The 25,481-nt window shown below is 36.2% G+C and overlaps 1 pseudogene; it reads left to right on the plus strand.

Moving 5' to 3' along the window:
• The first annotated feature begins 3,858 nt into the window (after window positions 1–3,858).
• The window catches only part of LOC141547292 (small ribosomal subunit protein uS5 pseudogene), a 71,603-nt pseudogene continuing 49,980 nt past the window's right edge, over window positions 3,859–25,481 (plus strand).

Here is a 25,481-nt window from a genome sequence, read left to right on the forward strand (position 1 = left end):
GTAGTGCTATTACTGGGCTTATATCCCAAGGAAATACTAAAAAAGGGAAAGGGACCTGTATGTGCCAAAATGTTTGTGACAGCCCTTTTTGTAGTGACTGGGAAATGAATGGATGCTCATCAATTGGGTAAATTATGGTATATGAATGTTATGGAATATTATTGTTTTGTAAGAAATAACCAGCAGGATGAATACAGAGAAGCTTGGAGAGACTTACATCAACTGATGCTGAGTGAAATGAGCAGAATCAGGAGATCATTATACACTTCAACAGCAATACTGTATGAGGATGAATTCTGATGGAAGTGGATATCTGTGACAAAGAGAAGATTTAACTCAGATTCAATTGATCAATGATGGACAGAATTAGTTATACCCGGAGAAGGAACACTGGGAAATGAGTGTAAACTGCATTTTTGTTTTTCTTCCCAGGTTTTTTTTTTTTTTTTAACCTTCTGAATCCAATTCTTCCTTTGAAACCACAACAACAAATTTTGTTCTGCACACGTTTATTGTATCTACGATATACTATAACATATTTAATATGTATGGGAATGCCTGCCATAGGGGAGGAGGTGGAGGGAAGGAGGGGAAAATTCAGAACAAAAGGGAGTGCAAGGGATAATGTTGTAAAAAAAATTACCTATGCATATGTACTGTCAAAAAATGTTATAGTTATAAAATTAATTTTTAAAAAGTATACATTAAAAAAAACTTGCAGGAATCATTGGATTCTCTACACATGTGAAGTAATGGACAATAGATTTGTTTTGGACTAATTCTAGGACTTATGGACATGTATAAATCCTTATGTTGATTCATGTTATTTGTTACATCACTACTAGCACATTACTATGTGCTTATGTAATTTATATAATTAGGTGTAATACCTCCCATAGTGATGGATTTATGTATACCTGTTTCAAATGAGACCCTTCAGAAACCTGCTGATCTGATTTGATTTCCCATTTCCTTTGATGTTTTCATCTCCCTTCCTGAGACGTCAGGGAGGGTGTAATCACCTCCTTTAATGGTGTTTTTGCCCCTTTTTTGAGCAATCATGGAAGGTGTGATCACCTCTTTTGGGGGGTTCTCACCTCCTTGAGAAGTCATATTCTGTTCTATTTTTTCATTCTTTAGAATTTGTTTTGTTATTTCTCCATAGCTTGTGAGATTCTCCTTGTCCAATTCTAATTTTCAAAGAGTTATTTTCATTTTTGAGGTTCTATCTCTTTTTCTAGTTGGTTAACTTTTTTTCATAATCTTTTTGTTTTTCTTGGATAGTTTCTATCTATGTATTCGTTTTTCCTCAATGTCTCTTATTTGATTTAAAAAAAAATTTGGGTTCTATCAATATGTTTCTGGGCAGGGAGCCATTTTATATAGAAGCAACTCTTTTTACTTCAGTGTCCTCCTCTGAAGATGAACCCAGGTCTTCCCTGTTCCCACAGTAAAATTCTATGGTAGTATTTTTTCTTCTTTGCCAGCTATTTTCTTTTTAAATAAGAGATATTAGTGTAAGCTTCTCTAATTATGGGATGAAGAGATAGTGCTTCAAGCTTCCCTTCAGCTCTTTCCTCTGACCAAGAACCCCAAACCAAGATCTCTTTCCTCCAGAAGTGCCTGAAGCTGCAGCAGCCCTGCCCCACAGCCTCTGCATTCATAGTGCTGGTTCCTTCTCATGCAGGGCCAAGTCTCTGCAGCACAGCTGGGCCTGGTTTTCTAATCAGCCAAGGTTCCTCAGTCTTCCTGGGCTTAGACCCAGACACCACAAAGAGTCCCCACATCCTGCTCACCCTGGGGCTTCCCACTATTTTTTTGTGTGGAGCTAACCAGGAAGTGTTTGCACTTCACAAGGATTAATCCCTGGCCTCTAGTCTTTTTTCAGATCTTCTCAGGCTGTACCTGGAGGATTCTTGCTCTATCTTGATTTTTCAACAGTCTATGTTTCCCCAAGAGGAGCACATTTATTCTATTTTGGGGGAGATCTGGAGAGCTTGAAATTTACCAACTCACTCCTTCATCTTCCCAGAATCCTCCCCTGGAATTTTTTAAATTTCTCTGAACTTTAATTTCCTTATCTACTTTATTTTAAATTTTCTTTTCTTTTCTGAGGCTGGGGTTAAGTGACTTGCCCAGGGTCACACAACTAGGAAGTGTTAAGTGTCTGAGATCAGATTTGAACTCGGGTCCTCCTGAATTCAGGGCTGGTGCTCTATCCACTGTGCCACCTAGCTGCCCCTTAATTTCCTTATCTATAAAATAATGGGTTAGAAGAGAAGAAAGCAGCATATTTTAGTGAGAAGAGCACTGACTCTGGATTCCAAGGATTTAGTTTCAAATCCAGTGGAGTTTATTTAGCAGGGGGTGATGTAATTGCTGAAACTGAGAAACTGAGGCAGGATAGAGATCAGAGAGTTTTTAATAATTTATTTGAAAGGGAGAGATTGTGCTGGAGGCATGATGCCCCCAGGGTTAATGTTCAAAGCATTCAGCAGCCAATGTGAGTTCTTAATGACATATTTATACATATGAAAGAAAGGCAGGGGGATGGAATCTCCAGGCAGGAACCATCAATCCAGTTCTGACAGGTTGGGGGGAAGGACCATAAATTCTAACAAACTGGGAGTTAAGGAAGTCTGGAGTTCCTCTTATCTTGAGTTTACACATTGACAATTTATAACCCCTGAGTTATATCAGTTTTAACTAATCAGAGCAGGGGTTTGCAACAACTAAGGGGATTGAGGCAGAATAATTAGGGAAACTGAGTCAGAACAATTTAGGGAAATTGAAGCAGGAAAATTAGGGAAACTGAGTCAGGACAATAAAAGGGAATTGTGGCACAACAGTGACATGGTCATTCCTGCAATTTAGGAAAATTACTTTGTTAATTATGTGAAGGATGGATTATAGTGAATACTTGAGGCAAAAAATTCAAGTAATTCGATTCTACAAATGTTTATTAAGCACCTACTATGTGCCAGGGACTGAATTAGGTCATTGCAATAGTCCAGGTGAGAGAAGAGAAGAACATGAATTTCAGGGGTATCTGTGTGACTTGGAGAAAGGTAAAGGATGAAAGATTTGTTGTAAATAAGGAAATTCTGAGATTTGACTGCCAATTCTATGTGAGTAGGAAATGAAAGGAGCTGAGGAAGACACAAAAATTGTGAATCTGAATAATTGGAAGGATGGTAGTATCCTCAATAATAATAGGGAAGTTCAGAAAAGCAATAGGTTTGGGAATAAATAATGAAGTTTGTTTTGAACATGTTGAATCTGAAATCCTTAGAAAATATCCAATTTGAAATGCTCAATAGGCAATTAGTAATGTGAAACTGGAGCTCAGGAGAGACTAAAGTATTACTTAAAAATCTGAGAATCATCTTTAGAGACAAGATAATACAAACCATGAGAGCTGATGAGAGCAAATGAGTTTATATAAAGAAAAGAGGAACTAGAACACAATATTGAGAGACACCCATGATTAATGGGTGTGATATGAATGAAGATTCAGCAAGAGAGATTGAGAAGATGTGGTCAGAGAAGCAGAAGGGGAACCATGAAAGAGCATCATGGAAACACAGAAAAGAATATCTAACAGGAGAAGATAGTTAACATTTTTTTCAGATTTGATGAAGAGTAGAACAAGCATAAAGATAGATTTGATAGAGAGTATCAATAACTTAGGGGATAGTTGGTTTAATTTGTTTAGATTGGAAACCAAATTCTGGAGAGGTTAGAAGGAATAGAAAAGCAAGTAAAGGTGCAAAAATGTAGCTAAAATGGTTTGGAATATTAAATAATGTAGTAGATTAAGAAAACAAAAAGTTAGAATATTTGAGGTATTCCCCTAAAATGACAGCAGAATTTGGGGTAGAGACAGATTATGTGCCAGGCTCTGAACTGAGAAAAGAGGGAGAAGGTCTGGACAATACCAGCTACCAGAGGCTGGTTTTGATGATAAATTTGGATTGTAGTTCTGAAGTGGCAATTGAGAGCAAGTACCTAAATGAAAATATAACCAATCAATGGGAAAAAAAGTGGCTAGGTATGTGGTTTTATCAGGAGGGAGCCAATTCTTAAGGAGCATCAGAAGATGGAACAGAGGAAGCAGAGCAAGATGAGATTGTTTATTATGAATTAGGAATTTCAGAGGATCAAATGGACAGAATGGTCAAATAAAGAGTAAGACATTGTGGCAATAGGTTGATCTGGATGGACATAAGAAAAAGGATAGCTAGAGATGGTTTGGGAGTTTATATTTCTGCAGCTAGAAATTCAATATAAAAGGGGAGGGAAAGGTAGGAGTATGTAAATCTTTGGGAAATGAATTTAGGCAGAAAAACAGTGAGGTCCATTATTGAAAATGGGTTATAAAGCTTAATTTTGATAAAGCCCTCAACTGTTGGACCTCTCATGTTATTGTGTCCTATGAAGTCACTGAAAGGCTGTGATGCAGAAACATAAGCAGGAGGCTGCTCTATCTAGGGTTCCTTTTTACAGAAGCCTGGCAATCTTTTGGCCCTTGGCACTTCTGAAACTCTATGTTTAAGGCCTGATAGGAGGAATGTGGGAATCTACCTGAGGCTAAGACAGTGATGAAAATTGGTTATAAGGAGAATTAGTGAGGAGGCCAAGATAGAAATCATAAAATTAAGGAAATATGGGAGGGGGAATATTTGGGTGTGCAATCACTCTTGAATCAACCTAAGAGTTCCCTCCACTTATAATTCACTTTTTCCTCACCTCTGCTTTTTGGGATCCTTAGGATCTTTTAAGGCTCAGCATAAGTGCCGCTTTCTTTCTTTTTCTTTTCTTTTCTTTTTTTTTTTAATTAAAGCTTGTTATTTTCAAATATATGCATGAATAATTTTAACATTCACCCTTGCAAAACCTTGTATGCAAATTTTTTCCCTCTTTCCCCCTCATCCCTTCCCCTAGGTGGCAAGTAATCCAACAAAAAGGAAAAAATCAGAAAGAAAACAAAATGCAAGCAAACAACAAAAAAGAGTGAAAATACTATTTTGTGATACACACTCAGTTCCCACAGTCCTCTTTCTGCATGTATATGGGTCTCTTCATCAGAAGACCATTGGAACTGGTCTGAATCATCTCATTATTGAAGAGAACTACATCCATGTGAATTGATCTTTGTATAATCTTGCTGTTGTGTATAATGATCTCCTGGTTCTGCTCATTTCACTTAGCATCTGTTTGTTAGGATTCTTATAGATGTTATGGGCCAGAACTTTAGACAAGGTTCTTGGTTCATACCTTTAAAGGAGTTCAAACCTTTAAAGGAGTCTACACCTTTAAAAGAGTTCAAATCTTTGAAAGAGTTTACACCTTTAAAGGAGCTAGCTCATTGGTCCTTTAAGGAGCTCCCACAAGCCCAGGGAGTACCCACAAGCCCATTCTTTGGGAGGATATAAAAGCCCACTCTCTGGGAATCAGGAGTGAGTCAAAGGGAGAACTTTGGGGAAGTTTGAGGAGATTCAGAGCCAGGATTTAGTGGATTCGCAAGTCCAGGAAATTCACAAGTCTAAAGGAAAAGCCTGCTCATGGACTGCCGGGAGATTCACATCTAGGATTGACTTCTGGGAAACCCAAATCCCACACTTTTGGAGGCAGAGTCAAGATTTCATTCCCACTTTGACGTTCGTGCTGGCTAGTCCTGACAAGAACTCATGGGCAACCAAAAAGAGAGGAAGGCCTCAAGAAAGCTAGCCAAGCCCCAAGTAAAGGAGACAAGGCTTTGAAGGACACAATAAAGGATCCGGACTTTAACTCCTGGCTGGATTTGGGATTACTGAACTGGAACTAAAGCCAAGGCTGCCTCCAGAAGCTCCCCAAGAAACTTGCTCCCAAGAAAACGATTCACAATTTAGAAAAAACAGAACAATACATTTTGGTGCCCAACGTGGGGCAAGGACTTTTGCTTATCCCGACTCTGGCTGATTCTGAGCCCTTTAGGGAGCTAGCCCAGACTTTACATCTGTTCATATAAGTTTCTCCAGGCCTGTCTGAAACCATCCTGCTTATCCTTTCTTATAGGACAATAATATTCCATCATATTCATATACCATAATTTATTCAGCCATTCTTCAAACGATAAGCATCCACTCAGTTTCCAGTTTCTTGCCACTACAAAAAGGGTTGCCTCAAATATTTTTGCAATGTGGTTCTCTTTTCCTCCTTGATGATTTCTTTGGAATACAAGCCCAAAGCAAAACACTGCTGGATCAAAGGGTATTAAGTGCCCCTTCTTAAGAGGCCTTTTTAAATTCTCCCAATTATGAATTCCCTCCTTAAGTTTGTGCATGTGTAGATGGTATATAGATGGTAAATTTGTATTTATTTAGTAGACATGTTGTTTCCCCCTAAATGTATTGTAAACTCTTTGAAGGTAGGAACTATCTCACTTTTGTTTTGGGTTCCCTAGTCTCTAGTATAGTGTCTGGGGCATAGTCAGTACTTAAATTTTTAATTTTTTTTTTTTTTGATTAAGTGATTGAGAGTGCACTAGGATGTGCGTTAATTTCCAACGAGCATGTGCAAAATTCTTGACAACCACTAAAGACTGAATAAAATGCAATGCATAAGCACCATGATTTTTAAAAAACAAATCATGAGAAATTATTATCTATCAAAGAATAATAATAGTATTAAAGCTATTTAGGTGTACTTTGATTCAAGAAGGATGGAAAGACAAAAAAACAACAACAACAACAAAAAACAACAACCCACAAACAATACAACAAATAACCTGAATATTACTCAGAAAATATATAATGTAGGAAGTAATCAAATATGGCCTTAGCTTCAATGCATTTTTGTATGCTTTTTCACCTAAGTAGGCACATATCAATTCATTCTCAAAAGGCCTACTATCTTTCTCTTTTTGACTGAATGAAGAAAAATACTTTTTTTTTTTTTTTTTCTAGTAAGGACTAAAGAGCTTATCAGATCTGTAACCCTAGCTTTCTGATAATAAAAGTCACATCTTTTTCTGATGAGATAAATTGTTACCATTTTTGTTGTTGTTGTTGTTGGAAGAAAGAGCTATTTCATCATGAAAATGGCAAGTTTTCTCTGAACATATTTTAACTGCTGGAAGGAATGACACGAAAGCCAGTCAGCAACTGTAGCACACCTAAATTTCCTGGAAGAACAACATCAAATCCCAGAAGTTGAACAGACTTCTTTCTCAATGCTCCTCTTTTGCTTACTGTATTCTTATCTACTTTGGTGGCCCAAGGCTGTAGCTCCCATCCAATGCAGTGAAAAAACTTCTTTTACCATCAAGATGGTGGCTGACTAAGAGAGGCAGTTCACACAACACAAAGACAGGGTTGGTCAAGAGCATCTGGACAAGGACATAACAGGGTTGGGATTACAGGACTAAGAGGGTGCATAGTGGGTAACAGTTATCAATCTAGAATCAATAATTTAATAGAAGAAATACAAATGATGCAAAGTTTGACCTTAAAGGCAATGGTCTGGAATAAATGGATCATGGCAAATTAAGAGGATTACTTTTTTTTTCTTTTTCTTTTTCTTTTTTTTTTTTTTTTTGATGGTTGAGGCTTAATGTACAAAAATGGTACAGAAATGAAAAGGAGGTTCAGATGCACCTATACCCAGATAAATTTTAAGCAAGAATCTCAAATTTGGGATCTGAACCTCCAAAGTAGAAGATTTTAAGATTCACTTATCAAGATGATTAAATTAAAGAGTCAGATTTTAGTTAGGTAAAGGATATATTTCATGATTTGTAAGTGTATATTTACATTTGTAGGTGTATCTGTGCCCAACGTAATTTATTTTTTCATAGATTCAAACATGTTACCTGTCAAATAATGGGGCCCAATCCATGACAATCCTTCAGATAAAAAGACAGATAGAACACAGTCCAGGGTAGTCCAACTCCCCCTCCCCCCCCAAACAGCATGTTAATAAAGGGAGCCAGATATCACAGAGGCTGCAGACCCACATTTGATATTTTGTAATATCTGCCACAACAGATCCATATAAAGAAATTACAAGAAATGACTGAAATTCTTTGCCTTTTGTTGATTTGAATTACAGATGTAATATGACTTTAAAACAACTTGTGTGTGTTTGTGAGTGTTTATATATTACTTGTGACAGGCAGAAACAGAACCAAATATTATGTATCAGGACCAAGGCCAAATAAATGGAAAATGTCAGAACTAACTGGAAGCTCAGGATGAATTATATCAGTTCTTTAGGGAACTCTGGGGTATTTCTAGAGGATATTTCCATTTTAGATCCCATGACAATAAACTCCATATAAGTCATCAAATAAATAAATATAGCACTGTATAATCTGAATCTATATTATTTGAGAAATGGTTTTCTTTCAGGGAAGCATGCCTTCTGATTTTGAATAACATAGTTCCCAAATCTCTAGATTTTAACTTATTGCTTTAAAACATGCAGTCAGCTAGACTAACAATGAAAGAAACAGTATTATATCAGATGAAGATAAATTATGAATATAGTTAGAATATAGACTATAGACATATATAATGGCCACTATGTGCCAGGTAATGTTCTAACCACTTTACAGATATTATCTCATTTGATCTTCAAACAATCCTAGAAGGTAGGTGGTGTTATTATTTCCATTTTATAGATGAGGAAACTGAGGCAAATAGAAGTTAAGTTATTTTCTTAGGGTCACATGGCTAGGTTAAGTATTTGAGGAAGGATTTGAACTTTGGTCTTATTTCTTCCAAGCCCAAAATTGTATCTATTGTGCTACCTTGCTGTCTCTGAATGAATATAAAGAATGAAGAATATTAAGAAAATGTTATTCTTTTAGACTTTGTGTAAAAAAGATAGTGACTAGGGCAGTCACAAAATGCATGATAAAATGCATGATAAAAATTGCCAATTCTGCCTTGCTACTTCCAGAACACCTCTGAAGTTCTTTTGCTCCAGAGTAGTATGAAAATATCTGATGCTAGCTGCCAGGGACATCAATGCAACTGAGAGGGATTTCCTTGCCCCAAGCCAAATGTCAAGTATGCCTAGAGGAATTTCCACTGGAGGTAGGGGAAAGGGAAAAGAGAATAGAATGGGTTAAAAAAAGTGGTCTTTTCCCTAAAGGACAAATTTCTGTGCCAATTGGATGTGGTTATGAACTCAACAAAAGAATTGAAGATAATATTGATTGAATGATTAGTCTCAATTACCTGCGCAATCTCACAAAAGTGTGATAAAATTCTTTGAGACAGTAGAATCCCTGGCTCCAATAGGGAAGTAGGCTCTAGTAAATTATAGCAGTTCAGAGGAAAAGGAGGAATCCAACAGCAATTGTCAGCCATTTTGAGAAGAAACAGCAAATGGTGACCTCAGAAACAGAAAAGTACAACAGCTTTATAGGCAGAATGGAGCAGTGGTGAGGCAAAAATGGCTCCTGGTGAAGAAGGTTCCGCATATGCATACCCAGGGGTCCTGGAGCTTTTCAGAGAATATTTCTATTTTCACTAGAGGCATAGAAACCCTTGGAAGATGGTAGAGTAGTCTGGATCAGGGGATTTCTCCTTTTTGTTAACATTGTTATTTTAAATTAGATGGTTAATTAGTCAATGAGTATTTATTAAGTGTGCACTAGTCACTGTGATGTTGATATTATGCATTAAATGTTGAATACATCAATTATGAAGTCACTAGACTTGATGCTTGTTATACCAACTGCCAGCCAACTCAAGTCAATAAGTTAATAAGGATTTATTAAGCATGTGCTATGTGCTAGGTACTCTGCTAAATGTGAGACTACTAGTTATTTAAAAAATTAGATATCCCTCTTCTCTCTCCACACATTCACACAATCCCTCTTGTCCAGAAACATTCTCATACTACATCAACCTTTCAAAGTTTTAATTTTTCTTCAAGGCTTCACTTGGTGACAACTCCATGAAGGGTCAGAAGGTTTGAATCCTGGTTCTGTGACTTCCTCTTTGACTTTGGACAAATCGGTTTAAATAGTACAGGTCTCTGTTTCACTTACAAAATTTTCCTTTTCTGGTTCTAAATCTTTGATCCTAAATAAAGAATTTCTTGAAATCTTTTCCTCTCTCTCAAAAAAATTATCCTTGGGAGCAGCTAGGTGGCACAGTGGATAGAGCACCAGTCCTGAATTCAGGAGGACCCAAGTACGGATCTGGTCTCAGACACTTAACACTTCCTACCTGTGTGACCCTGGGCAAGTCACTTAACCTCAACCTCAAAAAAAAAAAAATTACCCTTGTATTTATTTCTATTCTTTAAATAAAATGTCCTTGAAGATAGAGATTGTTTTATTTTTGGATTTGTATTCCTAACCTCAAATCAAGGTGATATGGGCTCAAGTGTAACCTCTTACACATGCGTTTAACCTCTGTGCTACAGACAATCTTGTAAATAAAGAGGGAGTTTTCTTACTGACCATTCCCTATACTAGTAAAATTTCAGGTCTAGATAAAACAAACAAACAAACAAACAAACAAACCCAAATGTATTTCTTACCTTGCAAATAGTTGATTCTTAATAAGTAGTAATAATAAGCATTTTTTGCAACTGAAGTTTTGGTGTTTGCATAAAAACAAAGACCTATGCTCTCCAAAATTTGCTCTTCTTTGTTTCAGTGGGTTATCAGAAATAACTCTAGATCACTGAAAGTGAAGGTTTTTTTCCCCTTTAGTCTACTTCAAAGGGCAAAACTAAAAAGAAGAGCAATGTTATTTTGTATGATTCTAAGTGAGTTGTTACTTGAGGATCCAGTAAGATGGTAGGCTCTGTAAGGACAGAATTTGTATCACATATGTATCCTTCATTTTTTACAAGATCTAGGTATTCAGTAGGGAATTAATGAATCTTTGTTGAAAAGTGATTTGAGATAATTCATAAACATTTAATATTTTCTTTGTATTATGGTATATATTCCTATATATTTATGTGATAGAAACCTAGGCCTGTATACCTGAGCACTGTAGTCACATAATAGCCTGCTACGATTAAAGAATTTTTATCACACTTGATGTAATATTGCCTAGGCAGTGAACCTGTTTTCCTTTTTCTTGATCTTTTTTTCTGGACACACAAGACCATATAGGCTTACAATGGCCTGTGAAGAATACTTCCTTTAGACACTAAGATGGTTGAATAAACATATAACATCATTGTATGCTTCTACATGTTTAAATGTTGAACAATAAAGAACATTTTTTGGCTATGTTAACTTGTGTAGATAATTATATGACATCATTCTAATGAGCAACAATAATTCCCATAGTTATATAGGATAAAGATCTGGATCAAAATATTCTAATATTCAGTGACATACAATCCTTTTAGGATTGCAAAATGACTTCTAAGGCCATATATTCCTAAGTCTTTCTTTACGTATTTATTATTTTTTTAAATGGTGGCCTAGTTCATAGAAGGCTAGACTTGGATTTAGGGAGACTTGGATTTAAATCTTTTCCCAACATTATTAATTCTTGTGAGATTTGTTAGGAAGAACTTTCTCTTCCTTTCTCTACCAATGAAATGAGTTTAAAGTCCTAGAATCCCCACTGGAATTTAAATGGGAATGAAAAGCAAATTCTAACACTAAAGAAGAGAGTAGGATTCAACCCCCACTTGAAACTACTGATTTAAGAAGATGACTGTTCTAGGTTCCAAAAGGACTTGGTAACTGAAATACAAGATTCTGGAAAGATGCAGATTTCTTTCCTAATAGAGAGGAAAATTGTTCAGGATACATGGAATGTGCTCTGGAAAATGACTGGATACGTTAAAGATCTATCTTTCCTCTAAAAGGCCAGATGTTTAGGATCATACTTTTAGACCTTATTTACATTCCCTCTTAGGACATTGGAGGAAAAAAGGGTCATAGGAACATACTTCTAGAATTAGAAAGAACCTCACAAATCACACATCTCATTTTACAGATAAGGAAACTTAGGGTTAGAGAGCTTAAATGACTTGTCTAATATTATGCACATAGAAAGTGTTGGAGATGAGATTTGAACACAGTTCTCCAGTTTTCTTGTTGCTTTTTGACATCTGGGGGAAATAGAATGTCTGGAGTGTCCAGGGAGGACTAGTACTTCTGATGTAAAGACTTGACAAGCTCTTCTCAGGGCAGCCTATCCAATTGTGACCAATTTCATCCAACTTTCACTTTAACTCCAAGAAGCTATATAGCAAATGTACTTTGGTAAATCATGTTAGCAGACAGCCTAAACCAGATTGAGAGTAATCAATGAGCCTCTAGCCCATTGCTGAATTAGGGAAATATCTACTCCAATCATGAGAATTCTCCTGATGGAATGGATGGATGGGAACAATTTGATCCAATGGCCATGAAGGCTGCTGAAGCAGATGTTGTGGAACACTTAGAGCTTGATCAGATATTGAAGATGTCAAGATGTCCGTTGCATCCTGGGAAACATAACAATTATCCTGACTTATGTCTTGCCACTGGACTTTGATGATTTTGGCAGAGAGAGAGTGAGGCTGTTGACTTTCTGTGATTAAGATTAAATGACTTGCTCAAGTTTTAAAATATCAGTGGTAGAATTTGAATCCAGGTCTTTTGATTCCAGAGACAATACCCTTTTCCCTTGAGATCAAGCTAAAAAGGGATGACGGAACCTATTCTTCCTCTTATGGAGAAATATTAGCTCAGCTAAAGTTCAAACTAAGTAGGTGGCAGCAATGAAAACAACACAGAAATCCTAACTCTAAATAAAAAAGTAAGATTTACCCCTTTCCAAACAGGGAGGTCAAGAGACAGATTCTATCCAAATAGCCTCTGATTTAGGTAATTGATCTACCCAAAGAAAAGTGAGATATATAAGTAGGGAGCACTAAAAGATGGTAGCAAAGTGTATGCTACCAGGGAAAACAGGCTAAGAGAAAACTGCCATGATATCACTAGAACCACAGATATAAACAGATATAAACTACAGGTACTGAGGTTTGAGTTGCTCTTCCAACCATGTGTTCTGGCCATATATATTTTCCATGTCCTTCTCTATTTATTGCATGTATTAGATGTATCCTATATGTGTGAATCTCAAGTGTGATACTTATGTGTAGTCATGCTTCCCATTTAAGGTATTTGCATTTGTGGGAAAGTGTACTCTGTTATTGTGTGTGTGTGGGGTGTTCTATTTTTACTTTTCTTATTATGCTAGTTCATTAAATACCTTCTTTGCAATAATTGTGTTACACTGCTGATTAGTGAATATATACACTGATGGGGACTTTTTAGTTAGCTTTGAGTGGAACAAGACCCAATTAAGAGTACTTTCAAGCTGGGATATTTTTTCAGAAAAGCCCAATATGTGTCTTGGAAGGTACACAAAGTTAAGTTAATGTATGATAAGTATTTTGTAATCTTTCAAACTTAGAAATATTATGTAAATTGAGTTATGATTAGTATAAAACACAAAATTTCTCAAAGCATATGAAGCAATAAGCATGGAACTAGTTAAACAAAATCAAACCATGAATATTTAATAAATATTGACTCAAATAAATACTGGGCCTTAAAATGTCCCGTAGTCCTCACCTGGAACATTCCTCTACTCACAGACTTTATTTATTTCTTTAGCCTATGAACAGCACCAAATAGAATATTCAAACCTCATTTTTGTCCCACAATACTTCTTAACAGGATCACAGTGAACCAGCTGTCCTTAAAAGAAAGCTCGAAATAACTGAAACACAATCAATTAGCAATGCAGTAATGATTTTATTATTAAGTTAAAAGTTAAGTTAAAAGAAAGTCATTTGATGTTCTGAATGATTTGTTGTCTTTTCCAAATCTCAGAGTGTTTCAATTATGCCTTTTTTTTTTTTTTTTTTTTTTACTTTTTTCCTTTACCAATTACAGAAAATTGTGTCTGCTCTTATTCCCCATTGGATAGGAATCTGGTTTGTTTTGAGAAAGACTTTTTAAGGGGAGCTGAGGATGTGGATTATTAAAATGCTTTTAATGATTGGAAAACTGAAAAGATGACTCCATGGGAGCTGCCTTCAAAGCAAGGATGAATCCATATCTTTAAATTATGACAAATAATTCCAATTTTGAGAGCTTCACTGGTTACTTCCTGGGAGACTTGTTAAACATTTATTTTTCTGTCCTAGAGGAGATTTTGTTTCTTTTGGGAGCCCACAGCTTCTGATAAGATCTTGATATCTTGGCCTAAGAACATCTAAGAATAGAAACCATGGGACACTACAACTTGAATTTTTAGTTTCTGAAGACAGGAAGGATGATATCAGAAGCTAAGTTGTACCTGAGAAAGAGGTGACCTTTCTTTCCTAGAAGATTACTATGTATGAGCCCTGCTACTTCAAATTGCTGAATTAGATTAGAATCCATTTTCATCCTATGGGTTATGATCTACAGTTAATGATTTATTTATTTACCCAGGATTTAGCCAAATATTCATAGTTAAAAGTTCTCAAGAGTATAGAAAAGCAAAAGATAAAGGCTGTGTGCTAAGGGAATAGCACTGGGTTGTAAATAAGCAAGGCAGCTTCCAAGCTGTTACTCTCAAAATTCACTTAGTGTTTAAAGACCACTCAGAGGCTTGCTCTGAGTTTTCAATACTCTGAGTTCAGTGAGGGCAAAGCTTAAGTCCTGCTGAGAGTTCTCCTATTCTTCCCATTTTCCCATCACCATCTGCCAAGATGGAATTATTTATTTTTGTGAAAGATGAGTTAGGTGAGTGATTAATCTTTATTGTCAAAGAAAAAAAGAAGTGTAGCCTTTCCTTTTGAAACTGTCTTGGCTTCTGGCTGTGGGTGAAATGACTTGGAAGATTGGAAATGCTTCTATTTTGGGTCATTCATTCAACCTCTCTGATAACCAAAAAGGGTACCATGTGGTTATATCCTTGTGCTCACCCGTGGCTAAATAAATCTATATGGCTCCTCCAGTTTGACTTTTTTCTGGTCACAGTGGTTGTTTCTGCCATCAGCATGGTTAGCCACTAAACAATTTATGTTCAAGTTAGTCTATTTCAGTTAATTTTAACAACAGAAATAACTGGATCTGGTCCAGTTAAGACTACCAAACCATTTAGTAATACCATTGAATGGTTGGCAATTGTGGTGTTGTGCTCTGTAGACTCAAAGGCAATTTGTCCCTTAAGGGAATAAAGGATAACAAATGCTTTTCAGGAACATGAGTGCAATAAATTTGGGTGAAATGATAGAATAATAACATTGCAGTACTTTGTGGCTAATCCTGAGTCTTCCCAGAATGAAGGGAAAGAGGCACTGAAGAAGTTATGTTTTATTATATCCTTAGCTGGGCTTGTGCTTAAAAAGTAAAATAGTCTCTTAAGGACTATATGCACAGCAGGCTCTCAATCAATATTTGTTAAATGGTTTTTACTAAAAAAAAGTCAGTTTTTATCAAAAAGGGTATCCGAGCTGGACCTGTGGTGTCATTGGTATAGAGAATATAGGAAACTTTTAGTGCCAGTGCAGGCTGTGACCCCTTCTGAACCTCCAAAACTTAGAGCGTTCCCTAGAAAACTGAGAAGTTATATCCAGAATAACACAATAAGTATATGTTTGAAGTGGCACATGAACCTAAGTTTTCTTGACTAAGGCTTTATCACTATTTTAAAGGACATGAGATTAAGATTTTGCTGATCTATAAATAGGAAGTACCATCCATACTAGATGAATATCTTGGTCTTATCAAGAAGAAAAGGGTGAAACTAAGGAATTGTGACAAAATCTGATTAAGGAAATGAATTCTCCTATAGAAGATACAATAAATGAAGAGAATAAATGTTTACATAGCATCTTTTAGGTGCAGGCTATGTTAAGCACTTAAAACAACAACAAATACTATCTTATTTGATCATCACAACAACCCTGTTGCTATTATGATTCTCATTTTGCAATTGAGAAAACTGAGTTAAATAGAGATTACATGATTTGCCCAGTGGTTACAAAATTAGTAAATATCTGAGACCAGATTAGGTGGCACAGTGAATAGAGCACTGGACCTGGAATCAGAAAGGTAAGTTCAAAACTGTATTCAGACTTGTACTGGCTGTGTGATCCTGGGCAAGTCCCTTAACCTTCCTTGCCTCAGTTTCTTCATCTGTAAAATGAAACAGAAAAGGATAAGGCAAACCCTTCTAGAATCTTTGTCAAGAAAACACCCAATGGGGCCACAAAGATCTGGATATGACTGAAGATAACAACAACAATAACTGCAACAACTTACTGATTTGAGTCTCATTACTGTGTTCCCTAGGTCACCAATTGCCTCTTATTAAGAGTCTATAAGGACTATGGACTAGATTATCCTGATTAATTAACTATGTAAGTCATTCAAGTTTGTGAATAAAAAGGAAAATCTTTTGTTTATAGTATTTTAGTTTTCCAAATACATAAAAAGATAGTTTTCAGCATTCATTTTTGTAAAACTTTGTATTGCAGAATTTTCTCCTTCCCTCCCTTCCCTCCCCCTTACCAAAGACAGTAAACAATTTGATATAGGTTAAATATATATACAATTCTTTTAAACATATTTCCATGTTTGTCATGTTATGCAAGAAAAATCAACAAAAAGGTAAAAATACTATGCTTTGATCTCCATAGTTCTCTCTCAGCATGTGGATGAAAATTTTCATCCCAAGTTTAAGAATTGCCTTCAATAACCACATTGTTGAAAAGAGCCAAGTCCATCACAGTCGAACATCACATAATCTTGTTGTTACCGTCTACAATGTTCTTTTGGTTCTACTCACTTCTCTCAGCATCAGCATCAGTGTCTTTCCAGGCTTTTCTAAAATCAGCCTGCTAATCATTTACCATAACTTATTCAGTCAATCCTCAAGTGATAGATATCCAATCTGTTTCCAGTTCTTGCCACTACAAACAAGGCTGCTATAAACATTTTGCATATATTTTATAATCTCTTTGTAAAGTGTCTAGTAAAGACACTGATGGATCAAAAGGTATACACTGTTTGATAACCTTTTGGGCACTGAGGATATCTCTAAGAGTCAAAGAGTCTGCTATTTCTGTAGTAGAGTTACACTAAAGGCCCTGTTCAATGTCCCATTGACCAATTAAGGAAGAAATATGCCCTTCACTTGACAATTTTGTTCACTTATCAAATAATCTTGAAGAATCAATATAAAAGATGATGACCCATTTCTTCTTATCTGTAAAAGGAAACACTGCTCATGGAGGTAGAGAATTGAAATAAGTCCAGTTATTTTCCTTTCAACCATATATGAATAATGCTGGAAGAGTCAGTGAAAAGGGTGGGTAAATAGAGATGTTTAATTCTTGAAATGTGTATCTCATCTTAAAGAAGGGAAAGGGACCTGTATGTGCAAGAATGTTTGTGGCAGCTCTCTTTGTGGTGGCCAGAAACTGGAAACTACGTGAATGCCCATCAATTAGAGAATGGCTGAATAAATTGTGGTATATGAATATTATGGAATATTGTTGTTCTGTAAGAAATGACCAACAGGATGATTTCAGAAAGGCCTGGAGAGACTCACATGAACTGATTCTGATTGAAATGAGCAGGACCAGGATTTCATTATATACTTCAGTAACAATACTATATGATGATTAATTCTGATGGACATGGCTCTCTTTAACAATGAGATCAACCAAATCAGTTCCAATAGAGCAGTAATGAACTGAACCAGTTACACCCAGCGAAAGAACTCTGGGAGATGACTATGAACCACTACATAGAATTTCCAATCCCTCTATTTTTGTCTGCCTGCATTTTGGATTTCCTTCACAGGCTAATTGTACACTATTTCAAGGTCTGATTCTTTTTGTACAGCAAAACAACTGTTTGGACATGTATACATATGTTGTATTTAATTTATACTTCAACATATTTAACATGTATTGGTCAACCTGCCATCTGGGGGGGTGGGGAAAGGAAGGAAAAAATTGGAGCAAAAAGTTTTGCAGTTGTCAATGTTGTAAAATTACCGATGCATATATCTGGTAAATAAAAACTATTAAAATATATAAAAAAAGAAATGTGTATCTCAGAACTACTTTCTTATATGGTGGCTCCATTAGTTAGTAAACGTTATTTTGTACTACTGGATGGATAAGACCTGAGATAGATTTAGTGATCATCTGTGTTGATCATTCTTGAATCTACTGATTCAGTCCACACCTTTCTACTGACTTCTTCAATTAGATATCTAGAAGTAGATATCACATATATGATCTGTGTGTCCAAAACTGAACTCATTATCTTTCCACTCAAATGTTCCCCCCTTTCAAACTATTACTGTTGAGATTATCACCATCATTCCAGTGACAGCCTTACTATCTAGGTGCCATTTGAACATCTCAATCAAATCCAATTTTTCCCAAGGCCTATTGATTTCACTTTTGTGACATCTCTCAAATATCTCCCTTTCCTCCTTCTGACATTGCCTCTATTCCAGTATGGGCTGTTCCTCCTCAAGCCTAAAGTTTTGCAATAATCTGCTAGTGGGTCTGCCTGCCTCAAGTCTCTTTTCAATCCAGGTCACCCTCTATTCAGACATCAAAGAGATTTTTTGAAAATGCAGGTCTAACCATGTCATCCTTTTATCCAATAAACTCTAGTGTCTCCCCATTGCTTTCAGGATCAAATATAAAATCTTCTGTCTGGCATTCAAAACTCTTCTTGTGCTAATTCCCCCTTTCAGTTTTCTTATACCTTATATTCCCTCGTGTATGCTGGCCTCTTTGCTGCTCCTTGAGCATGGTGCTGTATCTCTCAGCTCTATTTTTATTTATGGTTTCCCATACCTGGAATGCCTTCTCTTCTTGTCTCTGCTTCCTGATTTCCTTCAAATCCCACCTTCTACAGGAAACCTTTTCCAATTCCTCTTAATCTTAGTGTCTTTTCTCTATTTATGATTCCCAATTTATTCAGTATATAGATTATTTGTATGCAATTGTGAAATGGGCTGCCAGAGATAGACAGCTCAGACCAGATTATTCAATTTAAAGCATCATTTATTAGCCATCTGGCGACTGACCCCACTAGACAGGCTAGTAGAGATCAGCCTCGAACCTTTAGCAAGGTACACTTTTTTTTTTTTTTTTTTTTTTAAATTTATTTTTATTTATTTTTTTTTTAAATTTTTTATTTTATTTTATAATTATAACATTTTTTGACAGTACATATGCATGGGTAATTTTTTACAACATTATCCCTTGCACTTACTTCTATTCAGATTTTTTTCCCTTCCTCCCCCAACCCCCTCCCCCAGATGGCAAGCAGTCTTATATATGTTAAATATATTACAGTATAATTTAGATACAATATATGTGTGTAGAACCGAATTTTTTGTTGCACAGGAAGAATTGGATTCAGAAGGTAAAAATAACAGTTTACATTCATTTCCCAGTGTTCCTTTTCTGGATGTAGCTGGTTCTGTCCATCATTAATCAATTGGAATTGGATTAGTTCTTCTCTATGTTGAAGAAATCCACTTCCATCAGCATACATCCTCGTACAGTATCATTGTTGAAGTGTATAATGATCTTCTGGTTCTGCTCGTTTCACTCAGCATCAGTTGATGTAAGTCTCTCCAAGCCTCTCTGTATTTCTCCTGTTGGTCATTTCTTATAGAACAATAATATTCCATAACATTCATATACCATAGTTTACCCAACCATTCTCCAATAGATGGACATCCATTCATCTTCCAGCTTCTAGCCACTATGAAAAGGGCTGCCACAAACATTTTGGCACATACAGGACCCTTTCCCTTCTCTAGTAGTTCCTTGGGGTATAAGCCCAGTAGTAGTATGGCTGGGTCAAAGGGTATGCACATTTTGATAACTTTTTGGGCATAATTCCAGATTGCTCTCCAGAATGGTTGGATTCTTTCACAACTCCACCAACAATGCATCAGTGTCCCAGTTTTCCCACAGCCCCTCCAACATTCATCGTTATTTGTTCCTGTCATCTTAGCCAATCTGACAGGTGTGTAATGATACCTCAGAGTTGTCTTAATTTGCATTTCTCTGATCAATAGTGATTTGGAACACTCTTTCATATGAGTGGAAATAGTTTTAATTTCATCATCTGAAAATTGTCTGTTCATATCCTTTGACCATTTATCAATTGGAGAATGGCTTGATTTCTTATAAATTAAAGTCAATTCTCTGTATATTTTGGAGATGAGGCCTTTATCAGAACCTTTAACTGTAAAATTTTTTTCCCAATTTGTTACTTCCCTTCTAATCTTGTTTGCATTAGTTTTGTTTGTGCAGAAACTTTTTAATTTGGTGTAATCAAAATGTTCTATTTTGTGATCAATAATGGTCTCTAGTTCTCCCTTGGACACAAACTCCTTCCTCCTCCACAAGTCTGAGAGGTAAACCATCCCATGTTCCTCCAATTTATTTATGATTTCGTTCTTTATGCCTAAATCTTGGACCCATTTTGATCTTATCTTAGTATGTGGTGTTAAATCTGGGTCCATGCCTAGTTTCTGCCATACTAATTTCCAGTTTTCCCAGCAGTTTTTGTCAAATAATGAATTCTTATCCCAAAATTTGGGATCTTTGGGTTTGTCAAAGATTAGATTGCTATTTTTATTCACTATCTTGTCCTGTGAACCTAACCTATGCCACTGATCAACTAGTCTATTTCTTAGCCAATACCAAATGGTTTTGGTGACTGTTGCTTTATAATATAGCTTTAAATCAGGTACACTTAGACCACCTTCCTCTGACTTTTTTTTCATTAGTTCCCTTGCAATTCTCGACCTTTTATTCTTCCATATGAATTTTGTTGTTATTTTTTCTAGGTCATTAAAATAGTTTCTTGGGAGTCTGATTGGTATAGCACTAAATAAATAGATTAGTTTGGGGAGTATTGTCATCTTTATTATATTCGCTCGGCCTATCCAAGAACACTGAATGTCTTTCCAATTATTTAAATCTGACTTTATTTTTGTGGCAAGTGTTTTGTAATTTTGCTCATATAATTCCTGACTCTCCTTTGGTAGATATATTCCCAAATATTTGATACTATCGACTGTTATTTTGAATGGAATTTCTCTTTGTATCTCTTGCTGTTGGATTGTGTTGGTAATGTATAAAAATCCTGAGGATTTATGTGGATTTATTTTGTATCCTGCGACTTTGCTAAAATTCTGAATTATTTCTAATAGCTTTTTAGCAGAGTCTTTGGGGTTCTCTAAGTATACCATCATGTCATCTGCGAAAAGTGACAATTTGATTTCTTCATTTCCTACTCTAATTCCTTGGATCTCTTTCTCGGCTCTTATTGCCAAGGCTAGAGTTTCTAGTACTATATTGAATAGTAATGGTGATAGTGGGCAACCTTGTTTCACTCCTGATCTTACAGGGAAAGGTTCTAGTTTATCACCATTACATATGATGTTTACTGAAGGTTTTAAATATATGCTCCTTATTATTTTAAGGAATAGTCCATTTATTCCTATACTCTCAAGCGTTTTTAGTAGGAATGGATGTTGGATTTTATCAAATGCCTTTTCTGCATCTATTGAGATGATCATATGGTTTTTATTAATTTGATTATTAATATGGTCAATTATACTAATAGTTTTCCTAATATTAAACCAGCCCTGCATTCCTGGTATAAATCCCACTTGGTCATAGTGTATTATCCTGGGGATGATTTTCTGAAGTCTATTTGCTAATATCTTATTTAAGATTTTAGCATCAATATTCATTAAGGAAATTGGTCTATAGTTTTCTTTCTCAGTTTTCGATCTACCTGGTTTAGGTATCAGTACCATGTCTGTGTCATAGAAGGAATTTGGTAGGACTCCATCAATCCCTACTTTTTCAAATAGTTTATATAGCATTGGAGTTAGTTGTTCTTTAAATGTTTGGTAGAATTCACCTGTAAATCCATCTGGTCCTGGGGACTTTTTCTTAGGAAGTTGGTTAATAGCTTGGTCTATTTCTTTTTCTGAGATGGGACTATTTAGACTACTTACTTCTTCCTCTGTTAATCTGGGCAAGCTATATTTTTGAAGGTATTCTTCCATTTCATTTAAGTTATCGAATTTATCGGCATAAAGTTGAGCAAAGTAGCTCCTAACTATTGTTCTAATTTCCTCTTCATTAGTGGTGAGTTCACCCTTTTCATTTTCAAGACTATCAATTTGCTTTTTCTCTTTCCTTTTTTTAATCAGGTTTACTAAGGGTTTGTCTATTTTGTTGGTTTTTTCATAAAACCAACTCTTAGTTTTATTAATTAATTCAATAGTTTTTTTACTTTCAATTTTATTAATCTCACCTTTTATTTTTTGAATTTCAAGTTTTGTGTTTGTCTGGGGGTTTTTAATTTGTTCCTTTTCTAGCAATTTTAGTTGTAAACCCAATTCGTTGGCCCTCTCTTTCTCTATTTTATGCAGGTAGGCCTGTAGAGATATAAAACTTCCCCTAATTACTGCTTTGGCTGTATCCCACACATTTTGGTATGATGTCTCATTATTGTCATTTTCTTGGGTGAAGTTATTAATTATGTCTATGATTTGCTGTTTTACCCAATCATTCTTTAGTATAAGATTATTTAGTTTCCAATTATTTTTTGGTCTATTTTCCCCTGGCTTTTTATTAAATGTTATTTTGATTGCATTATGGTCTGAAAAGGATGCATTTACTATTTCTGCCTTACTGCATTTGATTTTGAGGTTTTTATGCCCTAGTATATGATCAATTTTTGTATAGGTTCCATGAACTGCTGAGAAGAAAGTATATTCCTTTCTGTCTCCATTTAGCTTTCGCCAAAGATCTATCATATCAAACTTTTCTAGTATTCTATTTACCTCTTTGACTTCTTTCTTATTTATTTTGTGGTTTGATTTATCTAATTCTGAGAGTGCAAGGTTGAGATCTCCCGCTATTATAGTTTTGCTATCTATTTCCTCTTGCAGCTCTCTTAATTTCTCTTTTAAGAATTTAGATGCTGCACCACTTGGTGCATACATGTTTAATATTGATACTGCTTCACTATTGATGCTTCCCTTTAGCAGGATATAATGCCCTTCCTTATCTCTTTTAATTAGATCAATTTTTGTTTTTGCTTGATCTGAGATGAGGATGGCTACTCCTGCTTTTTTGGTTTTGCCTGAAGCATAATAGATTCTGCTCCACCCTTTTACTTTTAGTTTGAATGTCTCATCCTGTTTCAGGTGTGTTTCCTGTAAACAACATATAGTAGGATTCTGACTTTTAATCCAGTCTGCTAACTGCTTCCTCTTTATGAGGCAGTTTGCCCCATTCACATTTATGGTTAGAAGGACTAATTCTATATTGCTTGCCATCCTATTAACCCCTGCTTATGCTTTTCCCCTTTCCTTCCCTTTTACCCTCCTATCCAGTATTAAACTGGTAAACACCACTTGCTTTTCACAGCCCTCCCTTTTTAGGATCCCTCCCCCACCTTAAAGATCCTCCCCTTATTTTACCCCTTTTCCTCGAAATTACTGTATTCCCTTCCCCTTAGCTTACTCCTTCCCTTTCACTTTTCAATGAAGTGGAAGAAGTTTCACCATAAATCGAATATGTCTATTGATACACGATATGTTCATCTCCCTCCTTTCTTTCTCTCAGATATAATAGGTTACCTTTGCCTCTTCATGAGATGTAGTACCACCACTTTACACTTTTTTATGATATAATCTCCTTTCCACCTCTAGTTTCTAAGACAAATTGTACATATGTTCTTTACATATTTTTTTGACAGAAGTATAGTTCTCAAGATTTCTTTTTACCTTTTTTAGAAGTCTCTTGAGTTCTGTATTTGAAGATCAAACCTCTTATGTAGGTCTGGTTTTTTCATCAAAAATAGATGGAATTCATTTATTTCGTTAAATGTCCATCTTCTTCCCTGGAAAACGATGCTCATTCTTGCTGGGTAAGTTATTCTTGGCTGCATACCAAGTTCCTTAGCCTTTCGGAATATCATGTTCCAGGCCCTGCGTTCTTTTAATGTGGATGCTGCTAGATCCTGTGTTATCTTTATCGTGGATCCTCCATATCTGAATTGTTTTTTTCTAGCAGCTTCCAATATCTTTTCCTTTGTCTGATGGTTCTTGAACTTGGCCACTATATTTCTTGGCGTTTTGATTTTAGGGTCCCTTTCAGTAGGTGATCGATGAATTTTCTCAATGTCTATTTTACCCTCTGTTTCCAAAACGTCTGGGCAGTTCTCTTTGATAATTTCCTCGAAAATGGTGTCCAAGCTCTTTTTTTCCTCCCATTTTTCAGGGAGTCCGATTATTCTCAAATTGTCTCTCCTGGATCTGTTTTCCAGGTCTGTTGTCTTTCTGGTAAGGTACTTGACAGTCTTTTCAATTGTTTCATTTCTCTGGTTTTGCTTGACTCCCTCTTGGTTTCTCCTTGAGTCATTCATTTCTACTTGTTCCAGTCTAATTTTCAATGATGTATTTTCTTCACTCACTTTTTTTATATCTCTTTGTAATTTTCCAATTGTGTTTTTATCCTCTATGGAATTTTTTTCCATTTTATCCATTTTATTTTTTAGAGAGCTGATTTCTTTTTCCAGCTCTCTAATCCTGTTTTCCTTGGAGTTGTTTATCTTTTCCAGCTCACTAATCCTGTTTTCCTTGGAGTTGTTTACTTTTTCCAGATCACTAATCTTGTTTCTCAATGATTTGATTTCTTTATCCATTCTGTCTTTGAATGCATGGGATGACTTCTCCAGGCTCTCTTGCCAAGCTTCCCTTTCCTTTTCCCATTTCTCTTCCAGCTCTCTTGTGAGAGCCTTTTTGATTTCCTCTATGAGGTTCTTTTGTATTGAGGAGCAGCTTATATCCCTCCCAGGGGATACATCTGGGGACATTCTGTTCCTAGTCTCCTCAGCATTTGAAGTCTGCTCCCTCTCCACACAGAAGCTGTCAATGGTTAGAGCCCTTTTGAATTTTTTGTTCATTTTGTCAGAGTAGGAATCAAAGAAAACAAACTGACAAGAGAAACAATTGGTCTGTTTTGCGGGGGATAGGGCTGGATGGTATTAATGGGCTTCCTCTACAGACTGGGGGTAGGGCAGCAGAGAGCCACTAACAGAACAGCAATGACTGTACTGAGTCTGCACTCTGAGGCTCTGAGAATGCACTGAGTCAGTCCAGGTGGGGGTTGGGGGTGGCCGGGCTCTGAGAGATGCTGGCTTTCTGGGGTTTTAATCTTCACCTCCAGTGTTTACACCCTCTCTGCTGCTCCTGGCTTGCTGCCAAGACGGAGTATCCACACTGGGGCAAAAGCCCTTTCGCAGAAACGGCAGAGATCACACCCCTCCCCCTCCGGTTTGAGCTGTGTGAGCTGCCTGTCTTGCTCTGGCTGTCTGCCCTCAGTCTGCGCCCAGTCTGATTGACCCTCCCCAGAGCAAACACAGACCTTTTCTGGCGACTTTCAAG

This window comes from Sminthopsis crassicaudata, chromosome 6, assembly GCF_048593235.1.
Source record: "Sminthopsis crassicaudata isolate SCR6 chromosome 6, ASM4859323v1, whole genome shotgun sequence".
Lineage (NCBI taxonomy): Eukaryota > Metazoa > Chordata > Mammalia > Dasyuromorphia > Dasyuridae > Sminthopsis > Sminthopsis crassicaudata.